Source organism: Hesperophylax consimilis, chromosome 9 (assembly GCF_061612785.1).
Source record: "Hesperophylax consimilis isolate HC1 chromosome 9, BYU_Hcon_1.0, whole genome shotgun sequence".
Lineage (NCBI taxonomy): Eukaryota > Metazoa > Arthropoda > Insecta > Trichoptera > Limnephilidae > Hesperophylax > Hesperophylax consimilis.
Window position 1 is genome coordinate 15,426,460 of NC_142844.1, and position 14,466 is coordinate 15,440,925.

The following is a 14,466-nucleotide window of genomic DNA, read 5'->3' on the forward strand; positions in this document are numbered from 1 at the left end:
TAAATACACAAATTCATCCACCTGCTCCAAGTATTCCTCATTCACAGCTATATTGCACACTGTTTTCGTACTTTCTCTTTCAAATACCATTACTTTAGACTTACTTACATTCATCATTAACTCATTCTTCACGCATACTTCGTTCATCCTAGACACGAGAGACTGCAGATCATCCATACTATTAGCAATCAGCACCGCATCATCAGCATACAACAGGCAACATACTTTAAGATTACTCAAATTCGCGCCCAATCCCACCTCTTTCAATTCTTGCATACAATTATCCATGTATAGATTGAATAATCACGGTGACATTACGCAGCCTTGTTTAACACCTTTCGTGATATCAAACCACCCCGTAAAACCACCGTTCACCCTAACACATGCAACGCTTCCCTCATATAGAGACGCAATCGCCTGAGTCAGATTCGCATTCACTCCATACTTGGACAACACCTTCCATAGCTTTTTCCCGTCGACTCGGTCGTATGCTTTTTGTAGATCTACAAAGGCACAGAAAAGTTTCTGGTTTTTTGCCAGAAACTTCTCGGTGAGCATACGCAATGAGAAGATCTGGTCCATGCACACCCTTCCACTCATAAAAGCACCTTGCACATCCCATATTTTATCCTTTGTTTCCTTTCTTACCCTTTCAATCAAAATTCTACCATACAGCTTGCCAACTGAACTTAGCAGGCTAATAGCCCTATGATTCCCACATTCCATACGTGACCCTTTACCTTTGTATAATGGCATGATCACTGCCCTTCTCCAATCTAAAGGCGTGTAACCTTCCTTTAAACATTGGTTAAAAAGATTGCACAACCATGTGAGAATTATACGGCTACCTCCTTTAAAATATTCAGCAGCAATATTGTCGAAACCGACAGCCTTACCATTCTCCATACACTTAATTGATCTTTCTATCTCATCCATGCTAATTTCGGTAACATTCAGTCCATCATCATTCATATCTGATTCGCCGCTAGAATCACTGTCACTCACTTCGCTTTCAAAGACTTCCTCGAAATACTTCATCCATCTCTCTTTTATTTTTTCCTCATTCATCAACATTTTTCCATCTTTCGATTTTATCACTTTCATGCTTCCGGTTTCAGGGCCACACCGGGACCTTTTGACTTCTTTCCAAAACAACTTGATGTTTTCTTGGAAATGGTTTGTCATTTTCATTCCTTCTTCCTCTTCCAGGCGTTTCTTTCGTTCTTTCACTCCAACTCTTACTTTTTTCTTACATTCCTTATATACTTCTTTCGCTCGATCCTTCTCTTCACTGGAAGCACTGCCAGCCGCAATCAGACATAACCATGCTTTCTTCTTCTCTGTGCTTTAATCTCATCATCCCACCATGCATCACCTTTCTTCCTACCTTGCGTACTTATTCCACAAACCTCTCTAACAGATTCACAAAGACTCACTTTTATGTGGTTCCATGTTTCGTCTATGCTTAGACAGTCCATTTTCTTCTCATCCAATCTCATCTCTGCACAATTCACATACTTACTTCTAATTATATTATTTTTATAAACATTCTTAGCTGTTTTCTTATTCTAACTATCATTTTGGCCGAGAATAACTGCATATAGCTTCGACTCCCTGTGGGTTAAACAATTTCAATTTGTCAATTTTGATATGTGTACTACATATTTTTATAATTAATTAAAAAAAAACTTCGCCACCCAACTGAAACTATTAACCAGAGTTTGAGAACCCCTTTACTCCATATATATCCCCAGATATGCAATCTCCGAGCATCTTAAGGCTTTAGTGCGTCGTTTATCGCACCAAGTACAAGCAGTTGTATGGAAACTATTGGAGATAATTTCCCATAATCCAGTGCGCTCGCCTCTGGGGAGCTTGCTCCGTATATAAATTACTGGAAATGCAGCCGCCCTTTGCGAAACCATTGTGTCCAAGTAAACTTATTATCATAATGAATTCGAGCTAATACGCTTTTGCACTCGGACACTTGTTGGTGGTACGAACAATGTTTTTGATAAGTCTGTCTAAATAAATATTTGGAATGTTGTATAATTTTAAATATTATACATATTTTTTTAATAATGTGTATAAAGATTGTTCTAGGAAATGGATAAATATGTATCTATTTAAAATACCACAAATACATACATAAATTATTGATGTTGAATATTTACATATTGAGAACGTTAGTTATGTATTGTGAATCCTAGTTACGTATTGTAAAATATCACAATATGTAAAAATCTGTACTGACCCTTAGTTTCTTGTTATAAGTTTATGATTACGTGAAAATCTTTAGAAAATTAGATTTCATTTTTATTGTTTTTAAGTTTATTTATATATGTAAATAAATATGTGTCAATGAGTTTATTTACTTTTGGGAATATAATGTATCACGCATTGTACATACATTTTTTTAATAAAAAATAAAAATTCAGTGTAACGTCAAAAATTTGTGTTGCCTGGAAATTTCACACCATAATAATATTAAAAAAAAATAATTAAAAATAAATCGCCCTCGTATCCAGCAAGGTGACACTTTTCCGTAAAAATATACAATTTTCGTGGAAAAATTGTCCTTTGATTTAGGTACCTCCATTTACGGCAGTCAACACCCACGCAACAAAATATTGTAAACTAATTTAGATACGAAATAAAATCTTGCAAGAAAGAAGGTTCGAGCATCTGAACATGTAAAATAAATTGTGTTACCAAAGCAAGTTTTCGATATATATAATTTTAGCAGAAAAAACTCTGTTGATAAATTGTTAGACAAGGTTTGGGAGTGGGAGAATAGAAAAATGTGTATTATGTACTTAGTTTTGTAAGATTCAATGGATAATTTTTTTTAATGTAAGAAAAACCTTCCCCGGTTACGAATAACCTGACATTATTTGAAAATCTCCTAATACCATTACAGTGAGAGATGAAATAACGAAAGAATAAATACCTAAGCGGGAAGTGTTGCTTGTGTCAAATTACTTAAATAACAGACTGATTACTTACCAAATGAAAAGAAGAATGTAAACATAATGGCAAAAATGAATCCTCACGCATATAATTGAGTTTAAAAGATTCAACAAAACCAAATAGTAGAAGCGGAGAAGTTATATGGGTACATAGGTCTATTTGTGTCTAGAAGAATAAAAGTTATAGAATTGAACTCACGACGCGTGGGTGGAAACCAGATACGATAAGACTCAGCCACTGACCGGTCTGTATTTTTAAATAAACTGGGTAAACTGGTAATAATTTGACTTGAAATTTTTATGAATTAATTCCGAATACTGTACACTACCATGAAGACCTCTTATCATAAATTATAAGACGACGCAAATGCCAATCCTTCCCATTTCTTCTTTCCCCATACCTTCCTCAACCCTTCCCTTCTCCGCCCCTTCTCCAACCCATACACATACCTTCCTCATCCCTTTCACATCCATTCATTTATATCCCCATCACTTTCCCGTCCCTTTTTTATGCCATCCCCCTCCTTCTTTTCCCCATCCCTTCCCCAACCAATCTCATCCCCATTTCCGTACATTCTCCATCCCTTCTCTATCTATTTACATCCCTTAATCTTTATAAGCATAAATACAAAATACATTTAATACTAAACACGACGAAATAAAAACAACGTTTTTCGGAGATCACAGTCATCAGAGATAGATATAACTTACGGTATAAGCACAAAAGTCTTGCATAAATCCAGTCGAATAATAATAATTACGTCGTGTGGAGTAATGCCAATTGTGTCAACTTTTATTTTTCTTCCACAAATGATCATTAAATTTATCCCCATACCTTCCTCATTCCTTTCCCATCCATTCATTTTAATCTGTCCTCATCTCTTCCGCTTCCCTTCCTCACACCATCCCCATCCTTCTCTTCCCCATCCCTTCCTCAACCATTCTCAATCCCTTTCCCCTCCATTCTTTATCCCTTCCCCATCCATTCACATCCCTTAATCAAACAAAAACAAAATACATATAATACTAGACACAACGAAATAAAAACAATGTTTCTCGGTGATCAGAGTTAGCAGATATAACTTACGGTAAAAGCACAAAAGTCTTATATAAATCCAGTCGAAAAATAATAATTGCGTCGTGTGGAGTAATGCCAGTTGTGTCAATTTTTCTTTTTCTTCCACAAATGATCATTAAATTTATCACGATTTTCCCCCAGACATCACGATTGCGGCTGTCAAACCAAGGAATATCGCGGTCTTCTACTTCAATTAAATAATACCTACGTTTTATTTTAAACGAGGACTGTATCATTATCTTTGTTACTGCACGATCGATTTCATTTCATTCCATGAGTCATTTAATACAACTTTTGTTTGATCTGAAATCCATCATCACTTATCATTAGACACAATATTCGTACATTATGGAGAGTGTACGATCTGTACTCATTAGGTCGAAATTGGAAGATTTAAAATTGTGTATTATGAATTTGTGGAAACCAAAATGAATTGAAAACGGCAACAAAATACATCAAAATGTGAAACATTTATTTTAAAATTTCACTCATGGAATAATGTTCTTTGACTTTCGGTGTATTGAGCCGTATTGCTAATTCTTCTTTTTTCTTTATCCAACTTTTCGGATAGCCCTGCAGTGTCTACCATCTGAGCACATATTATGAAATGCCTGTAATGAGTTCTAACATCCCGGCTGTGGGATGACCTGCCGGCGTGTGTTTCCTCCCACCTATATACAATATAAGCCTCTTTTTCTGTCAATGTTTTGATGTGATCCATATTTTGAAGACCTATTATTTTGAAAAATAAATAGTGACATAAACGCCATGTAAAATAAATAAGTTTCTCACAAATTGAAGAAAAAAAAGAGCGTCTATAAATATCAAACTAAAAAATTTATGCAATTTTTACTTCTCAAAAAAATCAGATGCTTCAATCAGGACATCTCTTTTCATAACAAAGGCGAGTATATACTACTTCAACCCTAAAAAAATAATGGCACGGTTTCTGATACAATTTTATCTTTCTTTCGTCACCCTTCCGCAACCCTTGTGCAATCTTCGTGCGCATCAATCATCCCTCTGTTTTGTCACGGAGTGTGCGTCGTTCAGACTCCATTATGAATTATAAGCATTAGTTACTCCTTTCGGAGATTAAAAAACGCATTAGCCCTTGTGACGTCCACCTGTTTCGGTAATATATTTTTTGTCAACCCCCGCTGTATTATTTATGACGTAAAACCGAAGATTGATATATGGGCGCAGTTTTGACCCCAGCGCGATTAGGGAGGTCGTAAATCATGAACCAGATTGCAGCCAGGCGGAATCGAATAAATATTGAATCATTTAACTTGAGCTTCTAGTTGAACGCAGTGCGTTCTGCTATATGCTTTATTTTAAAATCTATCTAGTGTGGTACCTAAAAAGGTACCACACTATCGTTCAAGGGCGTGCTGTTTTAATTGAAACTGGTACCCGATTTCTGGTTCGAACATCTTAGTTCATCAAGGTTTATGCAAACGCAAAAGAAAGCTCGACTGAAAGCAGCGGTAATGAACGTATCGGAATTAAGGTAACATAAAATTTATATTTTTATAAACTAAATTGTTTCTTGTTTAGTGCGAAGCGTATTCATTTATGTTTTAATTAAAATAAAGTATTTTTATAAATACAAATTATAATAAGTAACTGTTATGCCTCATCAAGTCGTTGCCTTATTACTGATGATCTTAACCACCGATTAATTTTTATTGACGATTAAAAATAATAATACAATACATTTTACTGTGAATAAAAAAACGGTTAGGTAAAAATATGTTAAGTACTGGAAAATGGGAAAATTCTATTAATAAACCATAACAAGTCCAACAGAATTCTGGTCTAAACTAAAAACATACCTTTTTAAGCTGTCATACCCTTAAATTGAATATATGAGAGAAAGTCCAGTTATATCCAATTTTCCAATTATGTCATAAATCCAGTATCTAAATTTTGTATTAAACAATTAGTTAATGTTAATTAAGTGTTAATCTCAAGTGACCTACTAGGTAAGTATTGTACTGCATATTATCTCCATATATAGTTAGTAATAACATAGATCATTGTAGAAATGTATTATAAATATGTACAGCGCCCTTGAGGTGATTTTGCACAAAAACGGCGCTGTAAAAATCATCCAAATATTATTATTATTAATGGATATTCCTTTAAGTTTGGTTGACCGTACCAATATTGTGAAAACTGAATTGACTGTAGTTTTCTATAACATTGCTTTGGAAAAAATAACAGTTGATTTGCGAAATTAATGTTCCTTCTGTTTGCTCTCATCTTATTTGCAAGTAAACATTATTATTATCACGTCTAATATTTATAAATCCTGATTTAGAAAATAGTTTTGTGAAAAGTGTTATTCTTATTTTTGTGTATGCATATGCATTACAGTGAATCTTCAAACAATCGCCGACGTCACGTCCCTGCACTGCTGAAGAAGATTTTATAAGAAGGAAACGGGATATTGGCACTTTCCCGTTCGGTATTTAACGTAGATGGATAAGCGCGTTGCTTTGAGTACTGCACCGGTAAGGTAGGTACTAGATACTCGTAGCTAAGGAATATATTATACATTAACTACTCGAAAAAATGTCAAAGAAAGGGAAATAATTTTTAAAATATAAAAATATTATTATTATTTTATTTTATTTAAATTCACATTACAGTTATAGATTAAAAAAAAAAAATTAACATTACACTTATAAAAATTTTCTTTTATTTTATTATTTTTTTTTTATTAGTATCTATTTAATAAGCTGTGATGAGATTTACATTATATAAAAATTTATAATATTTCATTCATATAGTTTCTTCTTAGTCCTCCTCACTAGGTAGTCCTGTGCTGAGGCGGACTGGTAGATTTTTTTGATTTTTCTGTTATTTAGTTTCTATGATGTTTTTAGTACATTTTCTAGTATGTCTGCATCAATTTCTTTCACCCATGTTTTGATTTTTTCCTTAAGCTTATTTATCTTTTCTATCTTTTTCAAACTTGGAGGAAGGATATTGTAAAGTTTGGTTGCCAGATATATGTGGTTTCTTTGGCCAAAACTTGTCTTGAATTTTGGAACATCTCGTATATCCCTTTTTGAGGCTCTTGTATCATGTATCCGAGTTTCATTAGGAGATTTTCTGTTTTTAAAATGATGTATTAAAATATTCTTGGCATATATTTGTTTTAAATTTAGAATATCAAAACACTTGAAAATATCTTTTGAGGAGGTTCTGATGGGTAATTTTAGTATGGTTTTTATAATGCTCTTTTGAGCAATATCTAAGTGGTTCATATTATTAGCTGTAGCAGATCCCCATACTAGAATTCCGTACTCAAGACGGGAATGAACTAAAGCATAAAATACTTTTTTGATGTCTTTCCTAGGTAGTATGTTTCTTAGGTTTTTGAAGAAATATACAAGTCTCGTAAGCTTTTTATTGATTCAATGCGAAGCCTGCATATATTTTAATCGCAGATTTAGTAAAACAGCATATTTAAAAAGCGATGTTCGTAAATATAATTATAATTAAGACTTAATAGACACTCCCTAAATACCAGCACACCAGGGTAGCATGCAGCATGTATGGTTTCACCGTGTTGGGACACGAGTAATCTCAAGAAACCAATTATAAGAGTTACGTGATTCTAGCGTAGTATGTGCTACGCGAGTTCCACCTCCCGCCTCACCTGCTTCCCTGGCAGGTAGCTAACAAATGACTTATGTATTCTCGTGTTCCCCTGTGAAGGTACCCGTAATTATGTAGCCACTTTCCCCGGACTGTAAGCCGCGAGAAACTATTGTTATTTTCGTGTCGCAAATTAATATATGCCGGCGGTTAGTAGGGGTGGATTAATATGAAACTTTGCCTGCCGTTTCGAGTAAATGAGATAAAGTTGAAAACCAACCGTTTCTATTAAATTCGGAATTAAAAGTTTTCTACTTATTTCAACGGATGCAAAAGACAAAAAAATGCGGAGATAAACGAAATTCCAAAGTAGAAGTTTAAAAAAAAAGTTTAGTTCCTTCGCCATGCAAACGGACCATATATTTGGAATATTCAGTCAAAGTGAATTTTATAAATTTATCCAAAATTCGTGTTTATTTAACAAATCTGGTTTGAACACACTTTTTATAATATAAAATGGATATATATTATATATATCTAGCGATAAGTGCCTATATAACTAGGTAGCATCTCAAACGAAATAAATATAGGATTCATTGAACAAACATCAAAGAAGCATCATACACTTGAACGCTTTCACAACAACGCAAAAAGTTGTTCAACGATTTGGTTTAGAAAACTTACTTTTTTCTTTGACGTATTCAAATAATGTTCTTACGCTCGCTGGTGAAAAACATTCCTCATAATGTAACATATAACCAAACTTTAATCCAACAAAACATGAGTGAACCAAGCCCCACATAAAATGAATATATTAATCGTGCTGCTAAGTTTAAATTTATTTACATCGCAAGTTTGAGATTTTAGTGCATTCCGTAATCTGCATTACTGAGATTTATAAGGTTCGATCTTGGCTCTAAGCGATATGAAGTGCACAGTACTGCACAGGGCACAGGTTTGCTAAGTCTAATTGCGCCCCAGTAAATCTACATTAAGAGTGAAACAACGTTTTGGTTCGTTGCCAGTTCTCTTGCTTCGGTTAACATACATGATTCCTTCACTCCATAATCTATGTCTATCCTACACTACATATATTATAGTCTGCTACTCGCTGGATATTTATTTATAAACTCCCGATGGGTAGATATTTTAGGCAGCAAATGTATTCATATGCACTGAAGGTTAATCGGCGCACTACAGTGGTGGGATTTAACAATTTCACCAACCGGAGCGATCGATTTTTTAAATTATAAAAACAAACATGAGTTTAAATCACCAACGTTTCTACGCGTAGATACTTAGTCTATTTTTCTAAATAAAATGATACATTTTTGATCTTTATTAACATTAGGCAGAAAAATATGCACCATTGACTATTTAATCTTCTCTAAATTGTATAAAACAAAGTCGCTATCCGCTTCTGTTTGTGCGCTTAGTTCTTCTAAACTACACAACGGCTTTTGATATAGTTTACACTATCACTTAGAAAATTCTTTCCGAAAGGTTTATATACGTAATGCATGTATATTATATTTATAGAAAATAGAGAAAAGTCGATGTTTTGTAAACGAGTCGTAAAAAATATTTTCGGGCCTTTGTAGTACCTTTTTTACTAACGCTTGCTAAACCTTACGAGATACATAAAAATAATGTATTACGGAATTGTATAACTTTAAAAGACCTACAGAAATTTTTTACTTGTTATATGCCTATCTCCTAAGGATAAACCCCAGCAACGCAAAGCAAGGTACACGTCAGCTAGTAATATAAAAAAATAGAGCCAGCGTATGTTTGTGCTCGCAAAACTCGAAAGTAGTATACCGTTGAAAATATATATCGTTTTAAATTTCAAAATTTATTCTTATTAGTACGAGAAGTGTTTTGAATGGTAAAATAAGTCTACTTAACCCAATATCTCTGCACCGGAATGAGGTACAGAATCGAGTTAATGTCGATGTAATGTAGTTTTTAACACTGTAACATTGTAGTATACAATAGTGAATGGTAAAAGAAGTCTACTTAACCCAATATCTCTGCACCGGAATAAGGTACAGAATCGAGTTAAAGTCGATGTAATGTAGTTTTTAACACTGTAACATTGTAGTATACAATAGTGAATGGTAAAAGAAGTCTACTTAACCCAATATCTCTGCACCGGAATAAGGTACAGAATCCAGTTAAAGTCGATGTAATGTAGTTTTTAACACTGTAACATTGTAGTATACAATAGTGAATGGTAAAAGAAGTCTACTTAACCCAATATCTCTGCACCGGAATAAGGTACAGAATCGAGTTAAAGTCGATGTAATGTAGTTTTTAACACTGTAACATTGTAGTATACAATAGTGAATGGTAAAAGAAGTCTACTTAACCCAATATCTCTGCACCGGAATAAGGTACAGAATCGAGTTAAAGTCGATGTAATGTAGTTTTTAACACTGTAACATTGTAATATACAATAGTGAATGGTAAAAGAAGTCTACTTAACCCAATATCTCTGCACCGGAATGAGGTACAGAATCGAGTTAAAGTCGATGTAATGTAGTTTTTAACACTGTAACATTGTAATATACAATAGTGAATGGTGAAAGAAGTCGAAGACGCTCGAGAAAGACATTAGCAGTAGCGAAGCATTGCGTGATCCACTAGCTTAATACATTTTTTGTAATAATATTGAATTTTAAACCTCGAATATCGAACAAGAACACGTTCCGGTTTGCTCCATTTGTATCGGCACTGAATTAAATGGGTAGACGACCCTAACTAAATCACCCCGTTAATAAGTTTTAAGCCGCGTACAAATATTAGCAACACAACATGCAATGCAACAACAGTTGCAACGCTCGCATATGTGGACGCATTGCGCTCACCAAACGAGAATCCACACTTGTGAAATTTTCGAACATTTAAATACACCGCGCACACTTAGATCCCTTTGTGTTCGTCTGAAAAACCGACAACCGACGGATCGCAGTGCGCTACCTGTGAATGCTCGTTTGCTTGAATTGCGCAGTTCGTGCGTAACGCGAAGTACACAATAATTTGTTGCAACCCTTGTTGCATTGCCTTTTCATTTGGTTTGTAATCAAAAACATCTGAGGAACCGAGAAAAAAGTGTAAGCATAAGTTAGGAGTTCTCACCTTAAAAACATATTATAGAACATCCATGGTTATCGAAAAATAATGTTTTATTTATGAACGTTATTCTCATCTTTCTATGTGCATGAAAAGTTGTTTTCCTTTGCTTGGCTATCCGTGCATAGTTCTCCATAAAACAAATCGTTTTATTTTCCAATATTATTTTTCTTCGAAAGACCTTCAAGTGACTTGAAATCCTTTTATATTTTCTTCAAACCTTGTTTATGCTGGTAACTTTCTCAATAATGGAATCATTTCTGCATTCTTTAACATCGAATTTCGACCCGTGTCGAGTGTACGCATCAAAACTTTTTTACAGTTGGGTATTACTCGCAAATATTCGCAATATTTTAGGGGTTACTCATGCGAATAAGGGTCCCTTTGTATGGGATAAAACAGGAATAATAAAGGTAGATATTTTACTTGATGTCATCTTATATACTTATTCAAAGAAAACTAGCTCCTCGCTTGAGGGAAAATAGGATTAGAAAATGTCTGGTTATAGTGGGGAATTAGTGTAAGCGAGGCTGCGACTACGAAGTGAATCGGGACATTCGTTTTTTAACAATCTGATTTACGATTTACATAAACAAGTACCTTCTGTAAACTTCGTATACCTAACTACATCAGATTACATTATCTATTATTCACAGGGGGTTTACATTAAGTTTCTGAACAACATTTCGATTGTTTATTAAGATCAATATTTTAAGTAAAAATACAGTTACTACGGGTAGAGTAACTACTGTTACACATGTATATGGATAATTTAGAATGTATTTTCAATTAATTAATTAATTTTCAGTAAGAAAGCGAGTCGAGAACCGAGGTCCTTAACTAAACGTTAAAATTCAGTGACTTGAAGAAATTCCTCTCCGTTTTCTCACTTTAACTTCTTTTCTTACGTTTCACAAACATTTCATAATTTAATTATTTTTTTATGATAAACTAATGTTTATAAGACAAGGTTTTATGCATAGCATAAAGGATAACAAATAATTATAAACAAAATTTCAGGCAACTAATTATTGCTTATAATTATTTATTTAATAATGTATTGTAGGTACCACAGTCCCAATTTTTCCGAGCAGTTGGGCCTTGGCGTAGTGTCACATTAAAAATATGTCATTCCATTTTTCCTTCACAAATTACCCACAACGATTCATTAGCTCAATCACAAGATTTGATAGTCATATTTCCCTTTGATCTCTAGTGCGCACAGGAAAACAATAGTTTGTAATTTTAATCTCTTCATATTTGTTTTCGCACGAAACTTAGGGTTCAGAAGCTAGACTATAACAACATGTGAACCCGGGCTCGATGTAGACATTAAAATGTATGCAAATACTCCTTATGCAAGTGTTCCCGCAGACGATTCGAATATTAATACCGCGGCCCACCCACGTAGGTACTTCATGCAAATTTTTCCAATTAGACACGTGAATTATTAAGTTAAAACATTCACCCCCTAATATTTGTTACGGATTGGGATGTTGACAGCAAGTTGGGATACACACATTTATGATGAATCAAGCGGCACAAAAAAACTAATAACTTATTTTAGAATCACTTAAAATTCAATCGTATCATATTTGAATAAAATGTTTTGTGGATGAACAGGGAAGAACTATCGACTCTACCTAATACTAAGAACGGGTTATTTCAGAGAATTTGATTAATTCTTCACATTTCAAATTTAATTTTCAAGTACTGTGAAAGTTCTTTTTTTCTGCTATTATTTCATTTCTGTCAAGTAACTGGCATATAATAATAAAATAACAAAACTTGAATGGGACATTGACAGAACTCGCAAATGAACGTTGAAATGTGATGAATTTTTCAAATTCTATGAAACAACTCATCGTAAGAGTTATTGTCCGTTGTGAAACCTGGAATACTCAATTTACAGTGAAAATATGCTTGACATGTAGCATGACTGACAAATTAACAAATGGTTGTTGAAATTAAAATTCCTACTATTTTCAAGGTTTGGAATAAGAGATAGTGGTCGCCCATTTGTGAGATCAGCTGATGACATATTATAAAGAACTACCCGCTGCGGATCACAAAACTCTAAGAGACATCTAAGGGAGGCGTTTTTCCTCCTGAATCTTAAATCTGAACACCGGAAGGTCTTTGAAGAAGAAATATAAATTTTATCAATTTTTAAAATACATTTATTTGAATTTCACTTTTGTTTTTTCCATTCCTTCAACTTTTGGTGTCAATCACGTATATGCACGCGGATATATACGCAATGTTAGGTTTAATTATTTTGTGTTTTATAATCATTTGTATATTTATATACTGTCATTTGCTGTATTTGTTTGTAAGAAAAATGTTGATTGTGTATGGCCGAGATCACCCTTAATGGGCGAAAGACAAAATAATTAACATTTCTCTGAAATCGGACAGTGAAATAAATTTAAGTATGATGATGAAATAATTTCAAATTTTTTAGAGGCGAATTAACTCTAGTTTCTGGTTAAACTGCGACCAACCCTCAGTGGCCACGGTATGATAATTTTTTTTCCAAAAACTAATAATGACCGTTGTATAATAATTTATTGCAATGTTTTTAAAACAGTGCCAACATTATTTTGAATCACGGAGTTCCCAGGACGACAGGGTGAAGACAGAACCGGCGACAGGAAATTAAAACTCGCAGTCACTATTGTCAAGGAAAACCACAATAAAACATACCGCCAACTTAATCTTCTCAAATACATGGACCATTTTCTTCTATGGCATATTATTTTCCACGTGACTATGTAAAATACCCCACCATTATTTGTAAAATTATTAAAAATAAATAAATCTCGTACCAAATGCTTACGTAAACGTGGGTTTAAAAGCGAATGTTTACAATACCAGAGAAATAATCATTCAGTTTCACTTCTTCAATAATTCCAAATTCGGTTTGTGGTATCATTTTAATTTAAATAAAATAAATCGCTTTGTACACACAACTATTTAATACAAATAATTTTCTTTTTTAACTTTAAAAAAACTTTAGTCAATACTCAATAATCAAGAAAAAAATTACAGTTTTAAAAAATAAAGTTTATTTTTAATCCTTTCGTCTTGCTTTCCTTACAGCTAATTTCTTTGTATTTATGATAAATGTATTGTTTTGTAATTCTTTAAATTCATATTCCTTTCTTACAAATGTAATTTACTTATTCCATATTATGCTGTCTCAGTAGAGGTAAAGTCACAAGGAGGAAATCCATAATTGGTTTTATTTTGGCTATATAATACTTATGTGTACATGTACAAACTGATCAAATGTAAACTGTCGATTTCCCACAAATGAATTAATAAATAAAATTAGCAAAATAAATTGAATGCATAATACTGGATTCCTTTGAAATGTGAATCAACTTGATCTGTTATCCCAATATTCGGATTTATGACGTTTTAAAACGAGCAATATGAGTTTTTATCATCTCCTGTAAAATTATCATTTTCTGTCTTAAAGGGTTTTATCAAACCACAGTCGGTATGTATTGTACGATATATGATAAACCACTGTCAAAATTTGAAGCATCAATAAATAAATACTATGATTATTTCGAGCTGCAGACTCGAAAATGCAAATTTCTAACGTTACGACTTTTGATAAAAACAAAGCATTGTAATAATTTAACTTTACCGGTAAAATATTGC